Raw genomic sequence first — 25516 nt, 5'->3', positions numbered from 1 at the left:
CTCAGATTGCAGATCTGGTAAGGAAACAAGATGTCTTCATGTTGCATCTTGATTGTCCCCAGCTTGCTCCTACACCATCACTTAATACCCACTGCTCCTCTGGCTGGCCCTTTCCTTTCTCCAGGTCTCAGTCTCTTAGGGGAGCTCACAACCAATTTGGGTAGAAAGGTCTTTAGTTCACTCATTGTTCCCTTCTTTCCAGGGCACACGTGTCTGTCTGGATGGAGGAGTCAGAGGGGGTTCAAGCAAAAGCTCCCCATCGTGGTATTTGCAACCTCTCTCTCCATAGACTCTCAGGCTTTGGCACTGAATCTAACTAGTCATGCAAAATCCCTCGTGTTTGGATGTAGTTTATGTCCAAGGGGTTCTGCACATCCTCTTGCAATTTACTTTCTGTTGAACACCTCTACCTTATCATTTACTTTCCCATGCCACATGCATCTGTTTGAGTTTTTTTCCCCAGGAGGCTTCTCCACATCTCCCAAATTCAAAGGATAAAGCTGGAAACCAGAATGTGTCAGACGTAAGCAAATTTCAGATTCTGACCAGCTTCTAATAAATCCTTACTTGACACTGAATTTTTTTTCTCCCAGCAGGTAGATAAGGTGATGAGATCGTCTCCTGTACTTAATTATGATAGAAAGGAGAGGAAGACTGAGAGAGAGAGAGAGAGAGAGAGAGAGCAAGCTTCTGTTAGCCAGGAGGAGAAAAAGAAACCCAGAGATAAGATTCAGCGAGTTTGAAATACTAAAGTGGTAAATGTCTCAGCAGGGCTGGGAAGGTTCCCATGTGGACATTCTGTCCATGAAATTGCCTACAATCCTGATGACAAAGAAACTGAGGTGGTCTCTAAATAGAAGGAATCCTTTGGCTTCTCAGGGAGCTCCATGTGAGCTCGGCTCTTCCAAGGACATTACCGGAAACCAAAGAATGAATATAAAGGATGGTGGAAAAAAAAAAAAAAAAAAAAGGATGGTGAAGATTTGTACAAATGACGTCAGAAAAGCAAAAGCTCAGGATAAATTCTGACTTGTGAACAATGCCCAGGACATCATAAAGGACACAGAATGCTATTTGGAGCAAGTCGAAGAGTGAACAAGGCAAAAGCAAATGTCTTGGGTAAATGCTTTCAAAGCCATTCCAAAACTCTTGGCCTTCTTTTGCTCTGCCCAGGAGAATGACCTTATGAATGGAAAGAGTAGAACAATCAGGGACATAAAAAAGATCACCGAAGTCCAAACTGGTGAAGACACTGAGTGAGCACAAAGCTTCCAGCCTCCTGCCCAGGAACATTGTATTCTAGGGAACTGCGAGACCTTGCAAATGAGATTACTGGGCCACTTCTGGTTATCTCAGAGGAGCTGTGAAAAATGGGGGATGTGTCAGAAGACTGGAATCAGCTAAGAATAGTCATGATTTTCTAAAAGGGGAAAAAGTGGGTTATGTAGAAGAGATTGTAAACTTAAACGTTTTACGGAGACCAGAAAATGACTAAAGAGTCAAGTAGGGCGGATGGAGACCTTAGTGAGCTGGAAAAGGCAGGCTCTTTCTTAAAGGGCCAGCTGTTACTGAGCTCCAGCTGGTTGTAGCCATGCCCCTAATTGCTGGAACTTCAACATTTTTAAGTTAAATTTTTAAATGTTCAAATGGGGACAACAATTTGAACATTTTAAAAAGTATTGTACAGGCTGAATTAAACAGATTTGTAGATGTATAGGGCCAACAGGCCACTCAGTGTTCGACTTCTGCCCATAGATTTGCCATCTTGTAGCTCAGAAGCTAGGACAGTCTATTATGTGATCACCTGGTAAGCATTTTAAAGGATTGATGATCCTCAGGAGCTACATGGGTTCACTGAGGACCAATATGCCACACTCTAGCCTCTCTCAAAATTTTCAATTCTGTGTAGATTTGAGTGGTGTGATTTCAGCAAGGCTCTGCCAAGGATAGCCATGTTCTCCTTGGGGACCAGACGGAGAAGTTCAAATGGAATAGGAGTACTTCTAGGTGGATTCTTAGCTGAATTGAAAAATGATGCTCTGAACTGAAAAATGATGCTCCGAGTTGATGGATTAATAAATCAATACTGATCAATAGGAAAATCTCCATTCTCTTGTCTCTGACCAACTACACTTTTAGAGTCCAGAAATAAACAAAAATTAGCTGGTGGCTTAATTCCTGCAGGGTGCAGTGAGAATATCAACTTGATTTTGGCTCTGCATTTTGTAGTCAAGGGATCAGGAAACTGACCCAGTTTGTATAACTAAAGTTTTCTTGGAACATAGCCACACCCATTTTCTACACATTGTCTCTGGCTGCTTTTGATTGATAGGGACAGAGTTGAGTAATTGCCACAGAGACTGTATGGCCTATTTGAAAATACTAAAATTCTAAAATACTCCTTTCCCTTCTAAAATACTCCCTGTCCCTTCAGTAAATGAGTTTGCCAACTTTCTGATGCAGCTAAACATCATGCTGGTAATCTTAGTGATCTTATTAGACTGTTGACTAATATTGGATTTGTCAGTAATGGTCAATAAAAGCCCAAAGTCTGTATCATATGAACTGCTATCAAGCTATGTCTTGAATCCTAGATTGAAACGATTGATTTAATCATTTAATCGATTTAATCATAAAGAGCACAGCTTTAAATTTATTCCTGATAAAAATCAGCTTATTGTTTTATAATTTTTTTGTCCAGTGTCTTGATAATGCCTTTGGCTTTATGTCCAATGTAGCCCACTTTTGAGATAGGCTGGAATGGGCCCTCATGGTGAGGTTGGATTCAGAAGCCATGTCCATCATTGAGATGGACAAAGGCAGAGCAAGAGGTCAAAGGGTGAGTGAATGCAGAAGCAGGACTAGAAGTGAGCTCAACATGAGAGCAAAACAAGAGAGTTCTGGATTTTATCTGTTAATGAGGAAAGGGTGTCTCTTCCTGGATGCCTATTACTGGAGTAATTAGATTTAGATGAGTTCAAGAGGGTGGGCCCCATGATGGGATTAATATCTTTATGAGAAGAGGAAGAGACCAGAGTTCACTCTCTTTGCCTTGTGAGGACACAGCAAGTAGGTGGTCATCTGCAAGCCCGGAAGAGGGATCTTATCAGGAAGCTAATCTTGCTGGCCACTTGATCTTGGACTTCCAGCCTCCAGAAGTGTGAGAAATAACTATCTGTTGCTTAAGCCACACAGTCTGTGGTATTTTGTTATAGCAGCCTGAGCCGACTAAGACAGATGTCATCAATTTTGCCCCTTAAACATTTTTTTTTTTTTTTTTGGCTAAAGACACATAAAATGTGCCACTTAACCATTTTTTTAAAAGTGTATATAGTTCAGCAGCATTAAGTTCACTTACATTGTTTTGCAACAGCTCTCCAGATCTTTTCATCTTTCAAAACTGTAATTCTATACCCACTAAGCAATTTTACTGTTTAAAACAAGTTATCAAAGCAGCAAAAGAGAAACATTACCAGATATTTAAGAAACTGTACTTCAAAAGCAAAATCATAAAGAAAAGTAGATGCAATCTGGTATGTTTTCATTGCCTGCTAATTAGTATCCTCTTTTCCACTTACGTCTTTGAAAAGAAAGAAAAAAAAGTAATTCCTTCTCCTGTTTACCTACTTGGGCATTGAGAGATTCAGGGGCTGGGACTCAGGTTTTTGGCTCTTGGTAGAAGAATCTTCTTGGTAGTGTTCTTCACAGCTTTGACTGGCATGTGGAAGAAACCTTGTAGGACACCATGCCTCCCCTCTGGTGGCATGTCCCAAAGGCTTATTGTTAAAGAACCAAATGCTATTTCTGCTTTGCTTCTTGCTACTGAAGAAATTCCCAATGGTTTTAGAATTACTTCTCCCCAGAGGTTTTCTTTTCATACTTCTTCCATGTAGCTTGACCAAAGCCCAAAGAGATAATTACCAAATGCATTCTACTTTTTTTTTTTTTTTTTTGGTATGAAACATGGTAATTTTCTTTGCTCTGATGAGAGGGGCTTTCCATTGCTTAAAAATGACCTGCCACTCTCCAGTTTATTTATTAAACAATTTCTCCCTATATGCAACTATCCTATACATTTTAGGTTTTTTTTTTTAAGTACAGATTGATAATTTGCAAGTACCAGGAGTCATTCAACTTCATACAATGCAACTTTAAAGGAATGGAAATATCTTCATATTTTCTGAAAGTATGTGGTTGTTGTAAAATAATTCAAAGGTTAGAATAAAAATGAAAGCCCTCTTATAGTCACACCTGAAGAGATCACCCTTTACATCTTCGAAAAAACAACAAAATTGAAACAAAATTCAACAAAAGCTTAAACGTATCAATTCAAAAGAAGCTGTCTTAATCATATCCACGAGCTTCCACGGTGTGTGACGTGGATGTTGAAGTTATATGATTAAGGGCCTGGATCTCAAAGTCACAGAGACCTGGACTTGGCCGCACTCACCCACCACCTCCTAGCTGTGTACCCTGGAGCAACTTATTTTGTTTCTCTAAATCTCCAATTTCTCAAAAAAAAAAAAAAAAAAAATCTCCAATTTCTCATCTTCAGTGTGGGAATAATAATCATCCTTAAAGTAGGGATAGCTGCTCCCAGGCTTGTGAGATGATATGACATAGAACATCTGAAGCACCTGGCATTAGCGCCTGGGATATAGTAGATGCTCAGTAATGGTAGTATCATAATTACAACTATTAGGGTTTAAAAATTTTTTAATGTGCTAAAATACACATAAAATTTTAACAGCTTAACAATTTTTAAGTGTACAGTTCAGTGGTATTAAGAACATTCACATTGTTGAGTAACCATCCCCACCATCCATTATATTATTAATATTAATTATTAATATGGCCCTAATGCCCTGTCCTGGAGGGGAAAAACACATGAATTTACCTTTCTCCTGTGTCGGGCTTGGTCAGAATAGAATCCTTCCTGATCTCTCATAATCTTTTCAAATCTGGTCATATGTTTGTGGCTAGATTTCGAAAACCCCCTCATATGAAGCATTCAAGGCATCGGGCTGATTCTAGTGTTATCTGGTGTTCATAGCTGTAGAGGTGGGAGCTAAACAGACCTGCACAGCTACTCTAGGGTAAAATTAATTCCCAAACGCCCTTGCTGACACTTTGCAGTGTCTTCCTCAGCAGACGTTTCTGACGGCTGCCGGCCTAGACTGTGCTAATGGAGGTTTATAAAGGCCTTCACAATTCCTATGGTAACCCGGGAGAAAGGCTGTTGCCATGGGGACTAGTCAAGCCCATGTAAACCTTCCATCTCTATCAGACAGATGAGAACGATATGAGAATGAATCTTTTACTAGTTCACCTTCTGAAATTGCTAACAATTATCTCTGTTTTTGGAAAAGGATTCATCATTTCTTGCAGGTGGAGACTCATTCACATTTTCAGCTTTCAATAAGTATTATTTCAGAGCTTTGCCTGATGATCTTGGTGTCAACCAAAGTCACCCAGAGAATGAAATCGTTGGTGATGGAACCATTTCCAAATTTCTCCAGTGTTACCAGCCGCACTGGTCTAAATAACATTTATCAAAAACATGTAAACTTCATATTGTTTTAAGAAAGTAATATGTTTCTTTGAAATGCATTAATCCTAAGCGTATATGCATATCAATGTACCTTTAAATGGGTTTACAGTTAACTCTAGGAGAATCTGAGCTCCGTGAAGACAGGGTCCGTGGTTTTTTGTTTTTTTTTTTTTTTGTTTTTTTTACCTCTGTATGCCCCGCCTCTAGCTAGCCACGATATTAGGGATTCAGTAAATGCATCAGTGAATCAGCACACACCCTTACATTGATGATGGCAGAGATGGCAGGTATTGGTGTTCAGGTGTGTAAGGAGGAACTACCTCTAAAACATTTATTCATTTATTAAAAGACAATTTATTGATGCCTGCTGGCTTCATTCATTCAGTGATGGCACAGTTCCTGCTTCTCATTGACGGAGCTAGTCTTTAGGTATATAAATCTGAACAGGACAAGGTCCGCGTCTTCCTGGAGCTCTTGTTCTGTAGGGAGAGATAGACATATACCTCTGCCAGAGTCAAATATGATTGGCATTAGAGTAGATATATAACCATCAAGACCATATTTAATTCTGACTGGGGCTCAGGAAGAAAGAAGATGAAATTTGAGCAGGACCTTGACAGATGAGTAGGAGTTCCACAGGCAGAGGAGACAGGTGAAGGGGGGTTTTGTGCGGGAGAGAAGATGAAACATGTAAGGCAGCAGGAGGAGCGTATGTCAGAGAACATGGTGCATGAGGGCATGAGCATGGGTGACTATTCTCAGGTGGCTGAAATATAGGTTTTCTGAAGGCTGAAGCAGGAGACAGACTGGTGGCCAGATTACTATGTGGGGTAGAGAGAAGGAGAGGGTCCGCAGGATGCTTCTGGGATGTGAAGGCAGGACCAGCCCCAAGAGCTACAGCGTGAGGAGGCCCACCATTCAAAGGGCCAGGCAATGAGGCAGGACCACACCTGCCTGTAGGACAGCCAACGGGCATGGCAGCGTCAGGGAAGGTGGCCAGAGCTGCTGTGCCGAGCCAGATCTCTTTTAGAGGGTATTGTGAGTGATTCTGTTTATTCTAAACATGGGAATATTTGAGTCATCTTTTTGTGACTGATACCTAACTTAATTCCACTGTGGTCAAAAAACATACCTCAAATGATTTCAATTCTTTGAAATTTGTTAAGGCTCATGTTATGGTCTAGCATATGTCAATTTTAGGAACTATTCCTTGTGCACTTAAAAAGAGCATGCCTTGGGCAGCCCCGGTGGCTTAGGGGTTTAGCGCTGCCTTCAGCCCAGGGTGTGATCCTGGAGACCCTGGATCGAGTCGCACGTCGGGCTCCCTGCATGGAGCCTGCCTCTCCCTCTGCCTGTGTCTTTGCCTCTCTCTGTGTGTGTCTCTCATGAATAAATAAAATCTTTAAAAAAAGAAAAAAAAAAAAAAAGAACATGCCTTGCATCTTTACCTGCGGTGTTCTATAAATGTCAATTAGGTTAAATTCATTAATTGCATTATTTAAGTCTTCTTTGTTATTGCTGATTTTTTCCCTCCTTATTCCACTTGCTATTATGAGAAGTATGTTAATGTTTAACGATGTGCTTTTCACTATTTCGCTTTATCTATGATGAACACAAATTTAGAGATTGTGTTATCTTCCTAGTGAATTGAACCTTTTATCACTATCAAAAGATTCTCTCTTTCTAGTGATGGTTTTTATCTTAAAATTTATTTTGACATTTATGGGGCTATATCAACTTTCTTTTGGTTAGTGTTTGTACATATATCTTTTCTATCCTTTTACTTTCAATCTTTTCCTGTCCCTATATTTAAGACTCATAAGCACTTCTGACTAGGTCTTTTATTTTGTTTGTATTCAGCTTGACAATCTTTGCCTTTTAACGGGAGTATCTCATATTTATATTTATGTAAGTGATATATTCATATGTATTTTAATATACCTATAATTTAACTTTTTTCTACTTGTTCCACCTGTTTTATGTTTGCTTTATTGCTTCTTTCTTCTCTTCTTTTGGGTTAATAAAGTTCTTTTATTGTTACTATTCCATTTCCCCTCTCCATTTATAATTACATATTTCTTTTTTCTATGTCTTTAATGGCTAGCCTCACGATTAGAACATGCAAACTGGGCTTATTACAATCTAATATAAATTAGTACTTTTATCACTTCATTAACAGTGCTAGGGCCTTAAAATGTAAATTCTACTTAACCCCACTCCCCGTATTTTGTGTTATTCTATACATCTTTTAGACCACACAATATAGCATCATTGTTATACTTACTATTCATGTACATTTACCCACATTTTTTACTTTTCCATTGTTCTTCACTCTTTTTTGTATTTCAGTGTTTTGGAGGAACTATTTTCCTTCTGTCAGCGGACCTTCCTTTCCTTATCTTTCAGGGCAGGCTTATTTGGGATTAATTCTCTTAGGGTCTTTTTGACCTAAAAATCTTTTCCCTTTGTCTTCACTTTTTAGAAACAAAACAAAACAAAACAAAACAAAACACAAATATTCACAACCCTGTGAATTTACCTCTCTCACATTTACCTCTCTTTCTATTGATATATACTTTTTATTGAGCCATTTGAAAGTGAGTTGTAGATAAGATGCCTCAATACTCTTTAATATTTCAGTGTGTATTTCCTAACAAACAAAACTCTCCTACATACCTGCAAAACAAACATCAATATATATATACCCCATTAGAAATGTTTTAATTGTCCTAATAGTGCCTTTTACAGATCCGGGATACAATCCAGGGTCATGTGTTGCATTTAGTCATTGTGCCACTTTAGTCTGGATGAGTTCTTTGCTTTTTCCTTACCTTCCACAACATGGATATTCTTGAAGAGTTTAATCCTGTAACTTTGTAGAACATCTCTCCACTTGGTTTGAAACTTGGGTTTCCTAAAGATTGGATTCAGTTTATGTATGCTTATCAGGTAAACCCTTTCTAGTGAATCAGATCAGGTGGTACATAATGTTCATTTGTCCCATTACTGTTAAGTTTTGTCATTCGGTAAAAATGGTATCTTGCTAGGCTATCCACTCTAAGATCAATTAACTATTTTGTACTTAGCAATAAATAAATATTTTGTATTTGCTAATCAGTAATTTTGGGGATGATACATTGGGATGTAAATATCCTGTTCCCGATCAAACTTTCACCCACTAATTTTAGCATTCATTGATGACTTTGCCCGAATCAATTATTCTTGTGATGGCTACCAAATGTTAGTATTTATTCTATATTTATTGGTTGCTATTCTATTTTAAGGTTGCTTTTCTTTCTATCCCATTTTTAAAATTCACTTATTTGTGTCAGTATGGGTTTATAGAACTATAATTTTATTTAATGACTTATAATCTATGACTGTCATTACTTATTTTGATGCTCAGACTTTCCCTGATTTGGGCAAGTATGAGAGTATGGGGGTGTTTGGGAGACCAGAGACAGGTGGAAGGAGGGAGTCGTTTCAAGCTGACCTTATGTAATTTTGACATGTTCTGAAAATTTGCTACTTTTGTACTTTTTAGAACCACAAGGTGTTTCTGGCTCGTGTTATACTTTCATTGTCCCAACCCTGGAATCCTCCATCTTTCTAATGGGTTCTGGTTCCTTTTAAAGGAGAAAGGTATTTTATAAACCAAGGTCCGTGTTACAAGGTATGATCATTGCTATAGGTGTATCATGGATCCTAGGCCCTCTGTGTAGAAAGAGCTAGGAAATATTACCCACGTACACACTCCACATACCCATGTAAATTATATCTGCCTATATTAAAAAACCATGAGTTCACACTGACACCTCCCATTTCAGCCTAACACCCTTTCCACGTTTGAAACTCCTTTGGCGACAAGAAATCTGGGTCCCATTATCCTCAATATATTCGCTTAGTTATTTAAGCCCCCTGTATGTAACCATCAATAGCCCATATGGTGTCTTTGTGTGAAATAGAGAAAGATGTCTCTTCTGAGTAAATCCCACGCTGTCCTAGGAAGCACAGCTTTCTGAGTCAGAGGCTGGATTTCAGGCCCCACTAACCCCTCAGCCGGTTGCCCTTATGCAGGGAACGACATTCATAACCTACAGCAGCCCTATCAATTTCAGTCTGTTCTCCCAACAATGATTCCATTACTCTTCTTTTAGTATTAATTAAAAGGTGTGTGTGACACGGACAGAAATGGCACAAGTGAAAAGCAATTTGGCTCCAATAAGCCATTTCATGTTATTTTTGCCTTACTAAAGTCTTGTGTGTCTTCTTCAAAGTTAATCTTATTCTTAGGAATAGAGAAAGCTCAAGGAAAATTTGGATGTGTTACTCTGCTCTGCTAAGCCCTGGTGTTACTGCAGCTGGCACATGGCATTCCTTTGGGCTCAGAAAATTTAGAAAAAAAATTAAGTTAAAGAAAAAGCTCTGAAGGATAAAAGACATAATAACAGGGTTGGGAAGATATGACATACAGGGGGAAAGAGAGAAAGAGCTAAGGGTACCTGTCTGAGAACATATAGAACATATATATGTTCAACATATAGTTGAAAGGGCTCTGACTGGCCTATAAAGAACTTTAAGGAGGGACACTGCGCTGGCTCAGTTAGTCGAGCATGTGACTCTTAATCTCGGGGTCATGAGTTTAAGCTCCATGTTGGGTGTGGAACCTATTTTTAAAAAAAATAATAAATTTAAGAATTCTAAGGAGATTTTGTAATTCCTCAATTTCCTCCTTTTCTAATTTTCTGATAAGCGCTCAAATAGAGAGGAAGAGATTTTTAATGTCCACCTTTAATGCCATTGCCCTCATGAAAGCTTCCCCAATGTCTACTACTACATTTCTTTCTTTTTTTTTTTTTTAAGATTTTATTTATTTATTTGACACAGAGAGGGCACAAGCAGGGTGAGCAGAGGCAGAGGGAGATGGAAAGGGAGAAGCAGGCCCCTCATTGAGTGGGGAGCCCAATGTGGGGCTCAATCCCAAAACCCTGGGATTGTAACCCAAACCGAAGGCAGACACTCAACCGTCTGAGCCACCCAGGTGCCCCTACTACTGCATTTCTAAAGCCCCAGCACCAAAGCATAGTAGAAATTTGGGAGTGAGGTTACACAAACTTGAGCCAGAGTAGAGGCGAATTAAAGAGTCATCTAGGGTTAGAGAGGGCACGGTGACAACAACAGTAATAGCTCATGCTTACCGGGCACTTACTATGTGCCAAGCACTGTTCTACATGCTTCCCACGTGCTCGCTCATTTTAGCTCCCACCTGCAGGATGAGGAAGGCATTATGACTGCGGTACAGGCAAAGCGATGGGCTCTGAGAACTTGAGTGACTTACCCACAGTCAGATGGTGGTTGAGCAGTCACACTGTCATTGTACAAGGAGGAGGCCAACTGGAGTAGCCGGACCCTGGGGCCTCAGTCAGTGTGCTGTGCTGCCTCTGCCGATGAGAAGGGCAACTGGGGCCTCCCAGTAGTAACCTTTCCCCTGGAAACAAAGTTGGCTTTCAGAGACTGGACCAGAGCATGGGTATGTGTGTTTGGGGGACCAGAGGCAGGTAATAGCTGGGTGTTTTCCAGGGCTAGAGATACATGGCACCTGTGAAAAGAAGAATCTCTAAATATCTGCTCAATATTTTAGTAGATTCAAGAGAAAACTGATTTTCTAGTAAGAAAAATGGTGTGCCTCTTCCTTTATGTTAAAAATAAAAGATTACATTTATGTAATATATTAACACTTTACTTAGAATTATTGAGGAATTTTGATTTTTCAGAATCAGATAGCTTTGGGGGATATGTATATTAAAAGGTTTAAAATTTAAATAATAAAATGAATCTCTATTCCCAATGAGCAGCCCTACACTATGTACTATTTGGTTTTAGAATATGAGCTGGCTAGTCTCAGAGTTGGTGGTATATCCAGGATTTGCACTGTACACTTTGCATATGCAAAGAACTAAAATACTCACCTTGCATTGCTTCATGCCAGCTAAGAATATTTTTAAAATTTCTATTCCAATGTGCTATGTCAGTTTCAGCAGGTCCAATTTATATTTTGGTAGTTGTCTAAAGATGCTGTGTGGAAATCTGAGTTAGCAACACCATATTCCTATTTATTCCAATAATGTCTTCTCATCCCTTATAGATTGGTACCCAAGCAGTTAGAGCTAGAGCAGGGTGTAGCAGGTTGTAAAGAGTCTCAACATTAATCTCTTTCTTGCAGACTCATGAAAGTTTGAATTCTTTCCTTAGAAGTGATAAGTAGGGTGGGCAACCTTAGTGGCTATGGTGAGCAGTGAAGTGAAACACTTGGTGGGAGTTTGACATTGTTGACGTGTTGGTTTTCTCCTACTCACTGGCATGTGAGTCTATGTCTGTGTGTGGCTGCTCCAGAACCAGAAGAAAGTGCCCCAGGGAAATTTCTACACCTAGTTCAGTTTATGAGGTGCAGTGATCACATGATGAACCGAAACAGCTGAAATAAAGAGATGAGCTAGATAGCTCCACCTTCATGGAGATTGCAATCTGTGGGGTAAATATGTGGGTATCACAGGCAAAAGTAGGGGAGGGGATGACTTCCCAAAGAGTTGTTCTAGGAAGAGTGCCCTGTATTTCAATTACAAGTGCCCATTAATTCTTCTTGATCTTCATTCAGCCATCATCTACATCATCCCCATCATCCCCATTCCCATCACCAATACCATCATTAAAAGAGTTGGCCATTTTTGAAACTTCTAATTTGCCAGCTTCTGTTTAAATTTCTATCTGTGATTTCTTTCTTTGATTTTTTAGTACCTGGGAATTTATCTTTGAGGCCAGATATGTGTTTTTAAAATGTCTATTTATATAGTACCCAACACATATGTGTTGAAAGTGAAGAGGAAACAGCTAATTCCAGTCCAGTCTGCCATGTTGCTGGCAATCTCCCACAGAAATTCATTTATCCATTCAACAAATAGTGATTGCCCGCTATGTGGCCGATACTGTTGTAGGTATTAGGGATAAAATAAACAAAAATCCTGGCTTTCATGAAGCTTACATTCATTCCTATGGAAATATATTCAGGACTTACCAGGTGCTTTATCTAGGCTTTAGGTATAGTAACTCATAGAATTGTCATAATCACCCTGTGAGGGAGGTGCCATTATTTTCCCCATTTTATAGATGAAGAAACTGAGGCATATGGAGGTTAGGTCACTTCCCCAGTGTCACTCTGGTAGTGAGCAGAGTAGCAAGGATGCAAACCCTGGCAGCACAGGTGCCCTGTCCATGGTATAACCACTATGCAATGTGGCCTTTCTGTATGTGAATCTATGCCTGGAACATGGTGGGCTCTTGATAGTTATTTGTTGAATGATTAAGTGAAATGAATGAATAAATGATCACACCGTACTGTATCATCTGCTGTTTGTCTATCCTTTAGAAGATTTTGAGCTCCTGGGGGATAGAACGATATCTTCTTGGACTTGATGGTGCCATGGACAGGGCCCACAAGGAGTACTGCTCAGGAAAATGTTGAATGCTGAATGAATGAACTTCCAGGTGGTTTCTAGAATGACAGTGCTTCTCCACTTTAGTGTGCAGAAGAGCCACCTGGGAATCTGGGAAAATGGCAACTGCAGGATGGTACCCTCAGGCCCCACCATGGTCTGTGCTCCTCTCTCTGGCCTCAGAGTCTCAAGGTCATTGTCTTGGGTTTGATGTTCCACAGGGTGTCATAAAGAGCTACATTCTGCTATATAACATTGCTAAGCAAGGCACCTGCAGGCTTGTCTGAACACATCCCAATTCCTGTTGTAAATGATGATTTGAAGAGCAGCACTGATTTTTGGAAGTCTTATTATAGACATTTACATGAAAGCACTTAACAAACAGAAGTTAAGAAAGTAGAAGGCCATTATATAATAATATGAGCACTGAGTAAAGAATCCTTCCTCTTAACTGGTCCTGAGTGTACTCATCTGCTAAATGAGAAGACTAGAGATGCCCTCTGAAGATCCTTCTGGAACACTAGTGACAATATCTATCGCTTATTGCATGCCTACTGTGTGCAAGCAATATTTGCAACTTTACCTCTATTGTGTCTGGTAGCTAATTCTCAGAACAATATGGCAATAGAGTCATTATGCTGCCAGGGAGATGTGTTATTTCTAATATATATGGATAGCTTGCTGTGTACCAGGCATCAGGTTGGGCACTGAAGACTTTGCCATAAGTTGTCCAACGTCTCAAAATTTGGAAGCAGTCAGAGGGAACCCTCAGGTATCTAAAACTGATGTCTGAGCTCTTTCTTCTTCCTCTCACACATTTCTTCTAAGAGTCTATATCTAAAAAGTATATGTGAGGTCACTGGCATTTTTCCTGAATTCCTCTACCAGTAATTCCCCTGGTTGTACATTAGAATCATTTAATATTCTACTTCAAACTAATTAGATAACTATTTCTAGGGAGAGGGAGGAATCAATGTTTTGATTTAAGAATTGCCTAAGTTATTTAAATATGTTGCCAGAATCAAACACCAAATCATGTAGATTCTAATTTTAAAAAATTATTTCTAATCATGGCAAAATCCATATAACATAAAATTTACCATCTTAACTATTTCTGAAGTATGTTGTTCGGTAGCGTTAAGCACATTCACACTGTTGTGCAGCCAATCCCTAGAGCTCTCTTCATCTTCCCAGTAGAAGCTCTGAAACCATTAAACAATAACTCCTTGTTTTCCCCCTCTCCACAGACCTCAGAACCACCTTCTACCATTCTGTTTTCTGGCTCTATGAATTTGCTTATTCTATGTACCTGATATAACTGGAATCTTACAGGATTTGTCTTTTTAACTTAGCATAATGTCTTCAGGGTTCATCCATGTCATAGTATCTGTAAGAATTTATTTCCTTTTTGAGACTTATTAAGGCACCATTGTGTGTATATTTCATGTTTTGTTTATCCATTCATTCATTGGTGGACGCTTCCCACTTTTGGCTACCGTGACTAATACTACTATGAACATAGGTGTATGAATATCTGCCCAAAACCCTGCTTTCCATTATGTGGAGTACATACCCAGAAATGAAACTGCTAGATCCTGTTATAATTCTATTTTTAATTTTTTGGGGAACTGCCATGCTGTTTTCCACAGCAGCTGCACCATTTTATATTCCCACCAGTGCACAGGGGTTCCAACTTCCCCCCATCCTCACCAACACTTGTTGTTTTCTGGTTTTTGACAGTAACCATCCTAATGAGTATGACATTGTAGATTATAAATTTCAAATCCAATTATATTTGTGTGTATGAGTAAATTTTATCACATAGTTTTAGTTATTTGTCTGTGAATCTTTAAATGATTTCACTTTAATTTCGCATCATTTTTCTTTCTTCATTGAGAGAATCTCTCCAGATTCAGTATTGATCACTTTTCTCAGAATTATGGGGAGAGGATGGGTGTTGAGGAGATATTGGATAGCATCTCTGCTTTCAAGTTGCTTATGGTTTCTGGCTGGGAGTTTGCTTACAACTATGCTTACAGCCTTGCTGGATTTGTGTCCTGGTTCAGGTCACACATGCTCCTGTCTGGTGACTTACTAATTTGCTCAAGGCTTTGAAAGATGAGATTGCCAAATACACTGTAGCCAAGTGAGAAAAAATTCCATGTAGAAAGAATAAGTGAACTGTGGATCTGGGAATGGACACAATGTTTTGGAAAAGAAGACTGGTTTGATTTGAACTAAAGTTCATGTTGGAAAAAGGTGGGAAAGGCTGTCATATCAGATGAAGCCAGATTTGAGAGGATCTTGAAAGGTTCAGAATTGTTGGGGAAGAAGAGGTTGAAGGGCAGTTTGTGGCTGGCCGTCAGCAGTGTCTGCACTGGTGGGGTGGAAAGGAGAGATGTTCATCCAGGTGGGCAATCACCTAGACAGGAGCATCCTCCAGGACACTACACTGGAAAGGTGAGCCTAAAATTTATCTTTAAAGGAGAAACTGGGGCAGCCCGGGTGGCGCAGCGGTTTAGCGCTGCCTTCAGCCCAGGGTGTGATCCTGGAGACCCAGGATCGAATCCCACGTCAGGCTCCTTGCATGGAGCCTGCTTCTCCCTCTGCCTGTGTCTTTGCCTCTCTCTCTGTGTGTGTCTCTTATGAATAAATAAGTAAAATCTTTTTTTAAAAAATAAAGGTGAAACTATAATCTTTGGAGACAGATTGAGCATGAAGACTTTGGGAGGGAGAAGAATCGTCTTTCAAAACTAGGCAATATTTTGGGGGGTAAAGCAGTTACCTCTTCAAAGGAGACTGTGGTCATGGGGGAAAGCAAAGCCCCAGTATTGGTATTTGTTAGGCTCATGTTTGATTGCAAGGGACAGATAAACCCCAAATAACAATGACTTAAGCCAGATAGAAGTTTATATTTCTGTTACTAAAATAAAGTTCAGATATGAGCAGACCAAAATTCAGGTAACTGGCCAGGGTTCCCATGGGCACATCAGCTTCAGTGGTGCCCAGACCCAACTCCTCTTCCTGCCTTCCTTTGCCATGCCCTCCTTTCTTCATTGGCAATCCAGGCTTTATCTTTTTTTCAATTTCCCACCACCAGTCAGGAATAAATGCCATTGTACATCAGTCATGCGTCTTTGACCTGCCCCTCACTCCAACCCTCCTGCTCCAGCCCCACCCTCGGTTCTCTCTTTTGTACTCTTACCACAACTTCCTCAAATAGTCTCCCAGTCTCTTGTCTTAATCCACCCTTCTCATGGCTCCCAAGTTAGCTTCTAGAGAGCACATCACTCCTCACTCACAGCCCTCTGATGATGTTTCCTATAGCTTCTGGAGTAGTTAGAACTCTTGAGCTTGACATTCAATGCTCTCAGTCAATTAACTAAAATCTTACCATCTAAAACAATTGCTTGATTTCATTTTAACATCTCCATTTTAATAGTGTCTAATTTTCATAACCCTTTAAGGGAGAAGACTCTTAGTAAATTTCTCCTCAAGAGAATTAATGACTAGGAAAAGCCACATTAGTTGAAATGTTTTCACCTTCAAGGCCAAACAACAAGCTTACCGTCTACTACCATTTCAAATGTAGCTCAGTTTTGTCTTATTAAATCAAGACTCAAGGATCCATGAGTTTTTGGATTCTCTGCTGGACCCACAAGCCAGAGTCCGAAGTCTGCTCTGAGAAGGGTTGACTTGACACCCAGAAACAGGCCTGGTGGAAGTGATTATGGTGACAAAGAGATCTGACTTTTCCCCTTTGTCCATACGAGGGGGTAAAGGGTGGGAGCAATGGGAAGGGTGTTGTGTATCTTTGGGAGCATCCCTCTGGACCTGACTTAAGATGGATATAGATTTGAATCTCAACTCCAAAGCTTGCTTTCATGTGGCATTGGCATTTTGCTTGATCTCTCTTGCCCCAGTGGCCCCACCCATGAAATGGAGGCTAATCACAGGATTCCCTACCCATCCTGGGGGTTCTTATCAAGATCAAAGATGCTGGATTTGAAATACTTTCTAATTCTATATAGGCTGTGGGAATTTTAATATCTCCTGTATATTTGTTTTCTGGAGCTGCTGTAACAAAGTACCACAAACTAGATGGCTTAAAACAACAGCAATTTATTGTCTCACACTTCTAGAGGCTAGAAATCCAAGATCAAGATGTCAGCAGACCCAGATTCTCTCCCAAGGCTTAAAGAGGAGTCTTTTCTTGCCTTTTCCTAGTTTCTGGTGTTTGCTGGCAACTCTTGTGTTCCTTGGCTCATAGATGCATCACTCTGGTCTCTGCTTGCTTGGTGATAGGTGTCCTCTCTGCATGTCTTCGTCCCGGCTTTCTCTTCTTACAAGGACACCAGTCATTGGATCAGGGCCCTCCTCAATCCAGTAGCATCTCATCTTAACTAATCACATCTACAGAGATCCAATTTCCAAATAAGGCCACATTCTGAGATTACAGGTGGACAAGAGTTTTGGGGAGACATTATTTAACAGAATCTACCACCTTACTAAGACTGTCTTAAGAAGGAATTCAGATCCCACAGGCTAAAAGCTTAGCCTATACTGCTAGAGAAAGTGCAGTCGCAGCATTTGCTCTTCTTGCTTCACAACCCCCATTTCCCTGCCTCTACCTCAGCTCCACACACTTTAGCTTTGAGCTCTTCTCTCCCCGGGCATGCAATGATCATGTAATAGTGAACCTAAACTTCTATAGGGGAAAAATGTATTTATTTTTTCAGGGGGAGAATAAGAGGAGATGTTGATAAGGTCTCTCATTAAAATAATGAGTGAAAATTAGAGAATTATTATGGGTCAGGTTGGCCTGTGCAAAAATATTTTTGGGCCTCTAACGACGGTACATGCAACTAAGGTCATATTTAACAGACACTTGATCTGGGACCTTCTTGTCTCAGTATTGTGTGTGGTAAAGGTGGGGAATGGTTTCCATAGGGGTTGAAGGAGCCATTTAGGCATGTGGAAATTGACTCAAGAAGACATAGAAGGGATGCAGCACAAGACAGTTGGGTGGAAAGGACATCAGTCCTGGCTCTGCCTCTGTCTCTGTGTGTGATTTGGGGTATGTCCCTTCCCCTGCCTGAGAGCTTGGAGGCCCGAGAGGAGCTTGGAGAGGAGGAAGGGAGCCATAAAAGAGCCCTTCTCTAGGGCTTAAGGCAAGTCACCCGCCTCTCATACAACTTATAAAAATTGGACATTCACAGTAAGATGTTACATGAGATATAAACCTCTCTCACCTATTTTTCATGTGTGATCATCAGAACAACTCTGCAAGTTAGGTGAAGTAGATATTTGTGTTCCTATTTTGCAGATGGGAAAACTGAGATTTGTACAGGATAGCAGAAGGTCATGTGGCTCTGATAACCCTACACTCTCCGTGTCTCTGTGCCGTCATGCTGGCCAGCCTAGTGTCAGAGCCAGATCCAGACATGGTCTCCAGGAGTCTTTGCCATCTCTCTTATTCCCACAGCCTAGATTCCACATTCATCAGGAATAAGCTGCTGGGTTTCCACTGCACCTGTGTAGACTCCATTCCATTTCATAGGATTTTAGGCCACACTCTTTGCAGTTAGAAAACGTGAGTGAGTAAATAGGTATATTCTCTCTTTTTTCTTTTTCTTCACCGTTAATTCCCTTTAAAAAAAAAAAAAAAAGGAAAGGATAGGAGAACTTTAAGTATTTTGAAAGAGACAGTTAATCAATACGCATTATTCTCCAAACATTCTAGGAAATTCAAGGAAATTATAAAGTGCCTTCTAAAGGCCTCTTCAGATATCTGTATGCCTGCCCTTCAGAAGGAAAGTTTCCTCTTGGCACATAAAGAAGTCAAATTAGGCCCAGAAGAGACGATCCTTGTTGGAGCGTGAATGTCAAAGACACAATCTTCAACAAAATAGCTTTCTCTCTCAGCATGCTCTGGAGAGAATAACTTTGGTTATTGGTAGTTCCTGTGCAGAGCACAGTGAGAGAGTCTGGGGGATCATAAGAACTGACACTTGTATGAGATCTGAATGTCTTGCTGAGGATTTTCACTTATTTCATCTTTGGTAATGACAGTTCACTTCAGGATGCGCTGGGATTTGCCAGCTACACAAGGGACAGCACCCAGCCTCTCACAAGACAGGAGACAAATGCCTTTATCAAAGCTTAGTGATGCCTGCCTGAAGGTGTCTTCCTTAGACGTGTAGACAAACATGGGCCCATCTCCTCTGCCAACCTCAGAGGACCTGGTAGGCCTCAAGGGTCAGGATGGTGTCTTCAGTCCCAGGACAGGGCCCTTGAAAGACATCTTTCTGGTGACCAGAGAGTTCAAGAGAATTAGAAGAAAGAGGCAGTCCCTAGGAACTGAAACCCAAAGAGTTTCACAATCATTAAACAAGTTAAAGTTCACCTTTTCTGTGGGTGAGTCCCATGATCCCAACTCAGGCTGGCCTAGTGGGCCAGAGTCTTCCTTTGGGAGACCCATTCAGGGCCTGAGAAGAGGCTGCCCCTTTCCTAGCCTCCTGGGGGCCGGAGGCAGCAGCCACTAGAGCTCCCTGGAATGGTCCTTGTGATCCAGGTTCAATGTCTCTGCTGATCAGCTCTAGAGATACCCCTTCACACTGCAGGAAGTAACTCAGAAGTTCAGGTCACCTATCTCTGGGGGACTCCACAGGGACATTCTATTCAGTGACAATGTGGTGGGGAGGTATTGTTGTTTAGAGGATGGCTCTATAGAAGAGAAAACACTTTTCCATTACCTCCTTAGGTTCTGTGGCTGGACCTGAGAATCAGACTGACATGAGCCAGATCACTAGGAGAAAAGCATAGACATTTTATTTAATATTTTTACATGTACACAGGAGCCACCAATAGGTCCTAAGAAAAATGAAGACCCTAAGAAATGCTTCAGACCTTTTTTAAGGAAGAATGATCAATGTGTAGAAAAATGACAAGACAGAGGAAAAGGGGTTTATGCTTCTAGGGTATTAAGCTATGGGATAGTGACTAGGTGATATGTAGGGGGACTGTGGGAAGAATGCAGATCATTTTAGTAGGTTGGTTTGTATGATCCATTTTGGTGTCAGCTGCCCTGGTGGTCAGAATGTTGTCTTCCTGGGGCAAGGAGGTCACCTTTCCCATGGGAAATTTTATAACCTGTTTCTGGGTGGAAGGAGGAAGTCAGAGGAAGTCAGAGAGCCCCTCCCACATCTACTATTTCCCAAGTGCCTTCAGCTCCAAATAACCAATATGCCAAAATAATCTGTTTTGGTGGTGTGTTCTGAACCCTTTCGGTTCACGTCTCAGTGTTTGTTTTCCGTCCATGTAATGCTGGACAAGTTACTGAACCCCTGTGAGCTTCAGTTTAATCACCTGTGAAATAGGGATAAGATCTCATTTCTTTTTTTTTTTTTTTAAGATTTTATTTATTTATTCATGAGAGACACACAGAGAGGCAGACACAGGCAGAAGGAGAAGCAGGCTCCATGCAGGGAGCCCGATGTGGGACTCGATCCCAGAACTCCAGAATCACTCCCTGAGCCAAAGGTGGATGCTCAACCACTAAGCCACCCAGGCGTCCCTAAGATCTCATTTCTTAAATAATATGAATGACACAACGCATGCACATTGTTTAACACAAGGCCTAGCATGGAGTAGCCCTCAATAAATGATAGATGGAGGAGGCTTTCAATACATTATAGATTAAAAATACACCAACAAAATGAGAGACAGAAGTCGAAGTTTCTCCTTGGTCTGGTCATTACTTAGGGCAAGGCCCGCCTTCTTGGGCTTATGCCAATTAAGGAAATCATACTCAATTAAGGAACTCCTTGGTGAAATCAAATCCAAGAGAGCAGGGCTTGGGGAATGTACCTCTGAGTTCAGGGCCCCTTTGTCATCCCAGAGAGGTTCTTTTCAGGCTCCATCTGTGCTGCAGGCCCAGGCACCTCAATCCTGGCCATGTCCAAGGCGGCTGGGAACTTTGAACACTATAGGCACCTGATGGGCCCAAGGATGCGTCACACAGCCTCTTAAAGCATCTACAATGTACCAGTGTAATCTAATGCTGCAGATATGGTGATAAATGAAAAAGACCAGTGTGTGCCCTTGTATTGTATTACTGGGCTTATGTTTCAGCGAGGAGATAGAAAATAAACGAGAATATCATATCATATAATATAATATAAAATATGATGTAAATCAGTGCTAAGAAGAAAAATAAGCAGTGGAGGAGACCCGGAAAGGCCTCTGTAAAGAAGCAATATTTGTGCAGAATCTTGGATAAAGTGAAAAAATGTAGCTTGTAAATATCTGGGGTGAAAATGATCCAAGCAAGGGGAATGACAAGCACAAATTTCTCCAGGCCAGAGTGTAAGTAGTGGGTTGGAGCACTAGAGTGACTGGAGTCAAGTGGGGAGCTGGAAGGGAATGAAGTTGAAGCTCAGATGGCACGGTGTGGGTCATGGTAGAGATGTTGACCTTGATTTTGAATGAGACAGAACACTACCGGAGGTCTTTGTGATTGGCCTAACATATCTTTAAAGGGCCACGCTGGTTGCTATAGCAAGAACAGATGATAAAAGGGTAAGGGTAGCAAAAGCAGGAAGAATGAAGACTCTTTGACAGTATTCCAGACATGAAATGTTTGGGGTAGGAGTGGGGTGACAGTGGTGGAGGAGGTAAGGTGTGGTGGTGTGCATGATACCCTTTAAAGGCAAATTGACAGTACTGGGGGCTGGATTGGATATTGATAGAGAACAGATGGAATAGAAGAGCCAAAGTTGACCCTAACTCTTTTGATCTGAGCTATGGGGTGAACGGAGTTGCTATTTACTGAAATGAGAGGAAGTGGTGCGGAACTGGCCGAGGAGGTCAAGGGTCAAGCTTGAGATAGCGGTCAGGCATCTGGATCAGTTGCTGTGTGGCCTTTTGCATGTAAGAGTGCTTGGAAGACCCGTAGAAGGCCTGCTTTCCCAAGTCAGGGACGCAGCAACGCTCTCAGGTCTGAGGTCACGGACCCCAAGCCTCAGGGGTGAGGGTGGGGGTGCCCACAGAAGGCGCTCTGAATGACAGAGGCTGGGGCCGCTAAAAGTTAGGCTGAATTAGTGATGAATAATATTTGAGCACAGAGAGACGTTCATCCCTGTATTTGGATCTGAATTTTTGTGTAAATAGAAAAGGGAAACTTGGATTCATACACTGTTTTACAATTTAATAAGCACTGTCAAATCTGCCATATTTATCCTGTGAAGTAGGAATGATTCTCTTCCTTTTGGAGACGGCGAAGGGAAGTTCAGAGCAGTTCAGGGACTTGCCCAAGGTCGTATAATGAGCAGGTGAGGGAATCCGCAAATCCAGGTTTTCTGAACGAAAATCATTTTCATTTTATGGTGCGCTTCCCCATTTTCTCATGGCTATTTTAGTCACATATTAATTCTGCTAGTATCTAAAAAATCAAAGCAATAGTACCTAAGATCGGTATTAAAAATGTCCTCCTTGTATCTTATTGACTGCAAATGACCCCACGTGCTTGGGGTACGCCTCCCAACCCCCTAAGCATTCCTCCCCCATCCAACTGGGGCTTTTCTGGCAGTTTCGCTTCCTTGGCAACCAAATGGCTAATGAGCTTCACCCGAACTCCTGTCTCTCTTAACAAATTCCTTTTTATCAATGGCTCATTTGCATTGAAAGAGGTTTTCACGCCAAGCAATATTTTTGGGAACATTTTACAACTCCAGTGCTAAAGTTCTGAGAGAAGCTGCTTCAAAAAAGCCGCTACCCCTTCCCTACATTGGATCATTTCAAAACACATTTAGAAGAGAAGAGTTTTTCAGTGAGTATCCCAGGCATTCATGCAAAGTATCGCTTGGTCCTGATTGAGACCACAGCTGGGTCTACATGGTGTGAAACATCTGGATGGAAAATACAAATGAAATGCATTGGGATGTGAGTAATGGGTCAAAAGCCAGCTTTGATGTCCTCAGACAACGTAAGTGGTTGCCCTTGGGTCACCCAAATCCCTCTTTGGGTCTCATCTCAATCATGCCTGTATATGAGGGTGTAGGCAGGACACTGGGCTTGAAAAAAAGAAAATTGGGGTGCCATTCTGTACTTTGTCACTTCCTGGAGTGTGACCTCATCTAGCCTCAGCTTCCACATCTGTGAAATGGACGTGCTTATATCTGCACAGTTTCCAAAGACATTTCTAAAGAATAAATAAAGCAAATTTTGAAGTAGGCAGGGGTCATGTTGTATTTATTTTTGCATCTCCACTGCCAAAACCAGGCACGTAGTGCACGTAGGAGGAACTGGATACCTGTTTTTGAATGATTTATGAATGACTATAATATAGGCAGTTCTATAGCTCTAGCACCTATTATTCGTATGGCTCTATTCACATTTGCCAGTTCCCTCTGGTACTTGAGTAAATTTACCATTCCTAGAAATGAGGGCACGTAACCCAGAAAAAATATTTACTGAAAGCATAAAATGTACTGTACTAGGTGTAAATAATTTTTCCCCCCAGTTAGTCCAAGTGGTGAATAACCCCAGCTTTTGTTCTATTTGGAGCACCTGTTTGTAATCCAGGTCATAAATATTTTCATGACTATTGCTTAGTAGTCAATGAGTTTCTTTGTTGGCACAGAATTTAAGATATTTCCCTAATAAGGACACCCAGTGTTAAAGCAATGAATTTCTATAGCTATGCAGTTCAGAGAGTTACCTAGGAGATGAAAAGCTAATCTGTCTGGAATTTCTGCCCTTGAGACCAGAGATACTATAAATTTGCTCGGGAGGAAAATAATCATGGTAAGCATCTTAATTTCTTCCATCTCGTTTCCAAGCAGATGTCGCTGTGTTTTAGCCTGGAATTCATCATCTCTCTGATACATCAACATTGACATATTACATCTTCATCTCCTATTATAGAAAATGGAAATGAAACCAGAATGCGAGCATGTTGAATGAATTGGACTCCCCAGAGATTTGGGGGAGAAGAAAACCTCCCACTCGCCTTTGACTTTTGGATTTCTTGTTTCCTTCATGTTTGGATTGCACTTTGAGAAGTCCATCTGGAAGTTCACTTTTTCATATTTTGCAAATGCAAGTAGAGCTTATTATCAAAAGATGAACCCCCAAAGGAAGAGAAACAGTGAGTGGGGGCGGGAGGAGGGATGTAAGAGAATCACCTCAAGAATCCAGTGCTGGGATTTAAGGTTAAACTCCAGAGATGAAACTCCATTTATTTCTCGACTTGACTTTGCCAGTCTGCTGTTTGGGGTGAATGCATGGATATGTTTAGTTGCTCGCCTCTATCTATTAAGCTCTCCGGTTAGAGGATGAGTTTGGGTAGGTGTCAACACCTGCAAATGTCACCAGGCCTGTAATACCCTTGCAGCACTGAGTTATCAAAGTAGCACGGCACAGTCTGCCTGACACCTGTCACCCCACGGTGGGCACCAGGACGCTTTTTTCCTTTTTCTGGCTTCAAGAAAACATTCTTAGGATTTCAGGATCCTATTATATGTTGAGTGAATTGCGTTCTTCTTGAATTCCTTACAAAGTCACTCTGGTCCTTGGAGATTAGAAGTTTAAACTTTGAAGGCCATACCTCATCGAGTTGTCTTCGCTTTGGTTCCCCAGCCGTTTCTGTCGCATTCAGACTTAATCCTCTTCAGATAGATCAAGCCAACCATCAGTCAAGGTGGTCTTTATTTCCTTCCACATGCTACAGGGATTTTCTCATATATTCCCTGGCACCCTGACCACAGACTCAGCTGCTGTCTAAAGTTGATGTAAATAATGTTTATAACTTGGCCCAAACTTGTTGGCCATTTGCGGGAAGAATCCATCTTATGCTAAGAGTAGCAAAGGCTGCTGCCATTGTGGTCATAACAGGATAGCCGGGTAGAGCATTAGCACCCTAGCATCGATCTCTTTGCAAATTTATGGGCCAGGAAAGATAAAGAGCAGTTTGCTTCTATGGATCTGGGTAACGGTGTCAGCATCAGGCAGTGGGGCCCCTGCAGATAACTTTGGATGTAGTGTTGGGTGTTGGGGTCTAAGTTAGAGTTAGCTATGCTACTCTCCAGCTATGTGGCCTTGGATAAGTAATTTAATCTCCTTGGGCCCATGTTCTCATCTGAAAGATGGGAAAACTATCATCTTCCCTGCATGTATCACTGGATGATCTGGGTAAGGAATAGAAGAGTGTCTTGAAAACAATGAAATGCCATTAAAGTGAGAGCTACCACCACTGTCTCCTATGTCACATTGTAGGTTGTCTGACAAACATTTATTACAAGCTTTATGACAAGTCCTTAAAATACATCAAGAACTTTCTGCCTGCTTCTCTGAGCCTCAGGTTTCTCACTGTAAAATGAAGTAACCTTTAGCTCATATATTCAGTGAGATAATGGGCATGAGTGGGCCTATAAGGTGCAGGATCCTAGTATTACTTCTCTCTCAGCACTAGCCT

At 41.1% G+C, this 25516-nt stretch overlaps 3 long non-coding RNA genes across 4 annotated transcripts in view; 1 reads left to right on the top strand and 2 right to left on the bottom strand.

Moving 5' to 3' along the window:
* LOC144322533 (uncharacterized) overlaps window positions 1-5206 on the bottom strand; it is a 28770-nt gene extending 23564 nt beyond the window's left edge. The window contains exon 1 of the long non-coding RNA XR_013388162.1: window positions 4898-5206. This is a non-coding gene — a long non-coding RNA (uncharacterized LOC144322533). The remainder of the gene's footprint in view (window positions 1-4897) is intronic.
* A 47-nt stretch (window positions 5207-5253) lies between these two features.
* On the top strand, window positions 5254-25291 carry LOC144321761 (uncharacterized). 2 transcript variants are annotated; one of them, XR_013387286.1, is made up of 2 exons: window positions 5254-5388; window positions 23886-25291. It is a non-coding gene; the product is annotated as an uncharacterized LOC144321761 (long non-coding RNA). The 2 variants fall into 2 exon arrangements; XR_013387287.1 differs by lacking the exon at window positions 5254-5388 and adding an exon at window positions 13300-13813.
* On the bottom strand, window positions 5764-13196 carry LOC144321760 (uncharacterized). Its single transcript, XR_013387285.1, has 3 exons — window positions 12945-13196; window positions 10890-11039; window positions 5764-6030 (listed from the first exon to the last, which is right to left on the bottom strand). It is a non-coding gene; the product is annotated as an uncharacterized LOC144321760 (long non-coding RNA).
* Window positions 25292-25516: the final 225 nt, after the last annotated feature.

Source organism: Canis aureus, chromosome 10 (assembly GCF_053574225.1).
Source record: "Canis aureus isolate CA01 chromosome 10, VMU_Caureus_v.1.0, whole genome shotgun sequence".
Taxonomy (NCBI): Eukaryota; Metazoa; Chordata; class Mammalia; order Carnivora; family Canidae; genus Canis; species Canis aureus.
Note: the sequence above shows the minus strand (reverse complement) of the source record. Positions and strands in the feature narration are given on the sequence as shown.